This window comes from Schistocerca serialis, unplaced genomic scaffold (genome assembly GCF_023864345.2).
Source record: "Schistocerca serialis cubense isolate TAMUIC-IGC-003099 unplaced genomic scaffold, iqSchSeri2.2 HiC_scaffold_212, whole genome shotgun sequence".
Classification (NCBI taxonomy): Eukaryota; Metazoa; Arthropoda; class Insecta; order Orthoptera; family Acrididae; genus Schistocerca; species Schistocerca serialis.
The window spans coordinates 7,501-12,500 of record NW_026047776.1 but is presented as its reverse complement, the minus strand read 5'-3'; the positions used below and the strand labels follow the sequence as shown (position 1 = coordinate 12,500).

General features: G+C 50.6%; 1 non-coding gene across 1 annotated transcript in view; it reads left to right on the top strand.

The window, feature by feature from the left end:
- Positions 1–4,463: 4,463 nt before the first annotated feature.
- The window catches only part of LOC126443985 (small subunit ribosomal RNA), a 1,910-nt gene continuing 1,373 nt past the window's right edge, over positions 4,464–5,000 (top strand). Inside the window, exon 1 of the ribosomal RNA XR_007582328.1 lies at positions 4,464–5,000. This exon is cut by the window's right edge and continues 1,373 nt beyond it. This is a non-coding gene — a ribosomal RNA (small subunit ribosomal RNA).

Here is a 5,000-nt window from a genome sequence, read left to right as displayed (position 1 = left end):
TATACATGCTGAAAGACTCTGCACACAATGAGAACCACACGTCAGCCAGACACTATCACACACTACTCTCTGCCTCTAACAGGCACACACACAATATCTAACCACCAGCATGGAAGAACATCCGGTGCATCCTCTCCGCCACATTACACAATCCACACTATCATAACCAGACCGGGAGGTCCACCCAGAAAACAGAATATCCCACCCTTCCGACATCCGCCATTGCTCAGCTAAGCCACGAACACCCACACATGTCCTACACAGGGGTGCACCCAACATCACAATACTGCCTCCTGTCACAGTACACAAACAATGGCAGGAATGAAAGACACAGATCTGCCACAACCTTGGAATCGGAGCGCCGCCTGTCATGAGCCACAAGTGCATCCTGACGTGACAAATCGGATGATCCCGCAGGCATGCACTTACGATAATCACTATCAACGAACCTGCCGCCCCCTCCCCCCCCAAAATACACCTTTCCCTACAACGTGTACCTTAACCTAAGCTATATTGTACCTTAACCTAAGCGATATTGTACCTTAACCTAAGGTATATCGTACCTTAACCTAACCTACATTGCGCCTTCACCTAACCTACGTTGTACCTTAACCTAACCTACGTTGTACCTTAACCTAACCTACGTTGTACCTTAACCTAACCTACGTTGTACCTTAACCTAACCTACGTTGTACCTTAACCTAACCTACGTTGTACCTTAACCTAACCTACGTTGTACCTTAACCTAACCTACGTTGTACCTTAACCTAACCTACGTTGTACCTTAACCTAACCTACGTTGTGCCTTAACCTAACCTACGTTGTGCCTTAACCTAACCTACGTTGTGCCTTAACCTAACCTACGTTGTGCCTTAACCTAACCTATGTTGTGCCTTAACCTAACCTATGTTGTGCCTTAACCTAACCTATGTTGTGCCTTAACCTAACCTATGTTGTGCCTTAACCTAACCTATGTTGTGCCTTAACCTAACCTACGTTGTGCCTTAACCTAACCTACGTTGTGCCTTAACCTAACCTACGTTGTGCCTTAACCTAACCTACGTTGTGCCTTAACCTAACCTACGTTGTGCCTTAACCTAACCTACGTTGTGCCTTAACCTAACCTACGTTGTGCCTTAACCTAACCTACGTTGTGCCTTAACCTAACCTACGTTGTGCCTTAACCTAACCTACGTTGTGCCTTAACCTAACCTACGTTGTGCCTTAACCTAACCTACGTTGTGCCTTAACCTAACCTACGTTGTGCCTTAACCTAACCTACGTTGTGCCTTAACCTAACCTACGTTGTGCCTTAACCTAACCTACGTTGTGCCTTAACCTAACCTACGTTGTGCCTTAACCTAACCTACGTTGTGCCTTAACCTAACCTACGTTGTGCCTTAACCTAACCTACGTTGTGCCTTAACCTAACCTACGTTGTGCCTTAACCTAACCTACGTTGTGCCTTAACCTAACCTACGTTGTGCCTTAACCTAACCTACGTTGTGCCTTAACCTAACCTACGTTGTGCCTTAACCTAACCTACGTTGTGCCTTAACCTAACCTACGTTGTGCCTTAACCTAACCTACGTTGTGCCTTAACCTAACCTACGTTGTGCCTTAACCTAACCTACGTTGTGCCTTAACCTAACCTACGTTGTGCCTTAACCTAACCTACGTTGTGCCTTAACCTAACCTATGTTGTGCCTTAACCTAACCTATGTTGTGCCTTAACCTAACCTATGTTGTGCCTTAACCTAACCTATGTTGTGCCTTAACCTAACCTATGTTGTGCCTTAACCTAACCTATGTTGTGCCTTAACCTAACCTATGTTGTGCCTTAACCTAACCTATGTTGTGCCTTAACCTAACCTATGTTGTGCCTTAACCTAACCTACGTTGTGCCTTAACCTAACCCATATTGTACCTTAACCTAACCCATATTGTACCTTAACCTAACCCATATTGTACCTTAACCTAACCCATATTGTACCTTAACCTAACCCATATTGTACCTTAACGTAACCTAATTTGTGCCTTAACGTAACCTAATTTGTGCCTTAACGTAACCTAATTTGTGCCTTAACGTAACCTAATTTGTGCCTTAACGTAACCTAATTTGTGCCTTAACGTAACCTAATTTGTGCCTTAACGTAACCTAATTTGTGCCTTAACGTAACCTAATTTGTGCCTTAACGTAACCTAATTTGTGCCTTAACGTAACCTAATTTGTGCCTTAACGTAACCTAATTTGTGCCTTAACGTAACCTAATTTGTGCCTTAACGTAACCTAATTTGTGCCTTAACGTAACCTAATTTGTGCCTTAACGTAACCTAATTTGTGCCTTAACGTAACCTAATTTGTGCCTTAACGTAACCTAATTTGTGCCTTAACGTAACCTAATTTGTGCCTTAACGTAACCTAATTTGTGCCTTAACGTAACCTAATTTGTGCCTTAACGTAACCTAATTTGTGCCTTAACGTAACCTAATTTGTGCCTTAACGTAACCCATGTTGTGCCTTAACGTAACCCATGTTGTGCCTTAACGTAACCCAATTTGTGCCTTAACGTAACCCATGTTGTGCCTTAACCTAACCTATATTGTGCCTCAACCTAACCTATATTGCGCCTTAACCTGACGCACGTTGTCGCTGAACCTGCTCTGTAATTGTTATGCAACTCGTTAAATTAGTGTAGTGTTGCCTAACCGCAACCCTCGCAATATAGTTCGCTATTCGCACTGCCCGGTCCCCTGTGTATCGCGTCATGTTAAACACCTTGCAGGTGTTGCTGACTTTCCACATGCTCCTGCTATACACTGTAATGTGGATAGCAGCAGGACGTACATGCCCCCCCCCCTTCCCCCCTGCCTTCGCAAGCTGGTCGTTGAGAAGTTTGCATGTTCAATGCCCTTCGCATGCCGACGTACTCAGCCTACGTTGTGGTACGGCCTGTCACCTGTCCGCCGATGTACGCAAAACCCACAAACTGTACTGCACATTGGTCCGTATGTACTGAATGATACATCGTGGCACATGTGTGACCGTACGACGACTGCGCCTAGCAACGGCAGACCATACAGTCCAAATATTGTGCACGCAGCTACGTGTCGTCTCCCTATAAGAGCTGGATTGCAGTGTGGTACGCCATTCAGACGTGTGGGAGGAACGGACGCCCTGGATGGCGATCAGCATGAGCAGTCTGTTGATGTAGTGGAGCGTGTATTCGGACGTAGTCGTCTCTTCTCACACACCGTGATAGCATGTTGCACCGCGTTCCACATCTGCGACATCCTGCAGAGGCCGGCTGACAGTCGTTCGCGCAATGGACACCGCATACGTACGGGGGCTACCTTCCACGTGTTCTCGAGGCGTGCACATGTTGTTGCGTCTATGTGGGCAGACGTAGTGTGTTGTGACACCTGACACAGGCATGCAATACTCGTTGCAAATGGCGATGGACGTCTACGTTTGCTGGTGACGTTACGCAAATGAACAACAGGTAACCCGTTGTGGTGCGGTTGTTCTCGCTAGAGGTGAATCAGTGTTGGCGACGATCGGTCGAGCTATTAACCGGTTGTTTCAGGGATACCCACCATGCCCACGAACGTGAAAGGGGACCCACCATGCCCACGAACGCGAAAGGGGATCTGGGTGTGAGGCGATACGCGGCGGTGGCTGGGTGGGACCGTCCCCGGCCGGTGAGGGGGGGCCGCCCGGCGTGCTGGCAGCGCGGTGCGTGGGCGCACGCGCTACAGCCGGCTGGTGGGGGCGGCCAGTGGCAGGCGCGCCGGCCGACGGACGCGGCAGGCGGCGCAGCTGCGCGCCGGCGCCCCCTGCTCGCGGCGCCTTGCGGCCAAAGTAGGTCCTCGCGGGCCCGGTGCGAAGCGCGGTGGCCATCTGCAGTGTGCTGGTCCGATTGAGGACTGTGTGCGCTGAGGATGCGCCGCCGCCCGGCGCTCGGCGCCGCGACGCCGTCTGCTGCTCGGTCGCCCCAGCGGTTCTCGCAGGTGGTTTGTATCGCAGCTGTGCGGACGTGTTGGCGCGTGCGCTGTGCTGGGAGAGTTCGCTTCGGCACCCAAGTGGGGCTTTTGTCCTTCTGTGGCGCTGGCGTTGGAGCTGCCGGTCACCGTAGGTGGCGCGTGTTGTCTCCCGCCGGCAATGCCACGACAGCACGCTCCCGGGCCTCTGTCGGCAGCGGCAAGCTCAGTTGGGAGCACGGGTGGTCGCACCTAAAGCGTCTACTCGCCTAACTCCGGGCGATTGCGCCTCTCTCGAACCCGACCAAGTACTTAGGACGGCGCTGCGCGCCGCCGGGACCTGAGAGGGTTTCGAGGTGTGTTGTGCAGGGGAGCTCAGCCTCCTCCTGTTTGCAGAATAATTGAGCGGACGCTTGCGTGTTCGCGCGGGCCCCCGGGACACACTCCCGGGCGGCCGGCTGCTCAGCTCTAGTTGACGCAGCTCCCTGGTTGATCCTGCCAGTAGTCATATGCTTGTCTCAAAGATTAAGCCATGCATGTCTCAGTACAAGCCGCATTAAGGTGAAACCGCGAATGGCTCATTAAATCAGTTATGGTTCCTTAGATCGTACCCACGTTACTTGGATAACTGTGGTAATTCTAGAGCTAATACATGCAAACAGAGTCCCGACCAGAGATGGAAGGGACGCTTTTATTAGATCAAAACCAATCGGTCGGCTCGTCCGGTCCGTTTGCCTTGGTGACTCTGAATAACTTTGGGCTGATCGCACGGTCCTCGTACCGGCGACGCATCTTTCAAATGTCTGCCTTATCAACTGTCGATGGTAGGTTCTGCGCCTACCATGGTTGTAACGGGTAACGGGGAATCAGGGTTCGATTCCGGAGAGGGAGCCTGAGAAACGGCTACCACATCCAAGGAAGGCAGCAGGCGCGCAAATTACCCACTCCCGGCACGGGGAGGTAGTGACGAAAAATAACGATACGGGACTCATCCGAGGCCCCGTAATCGGAATGAGTAC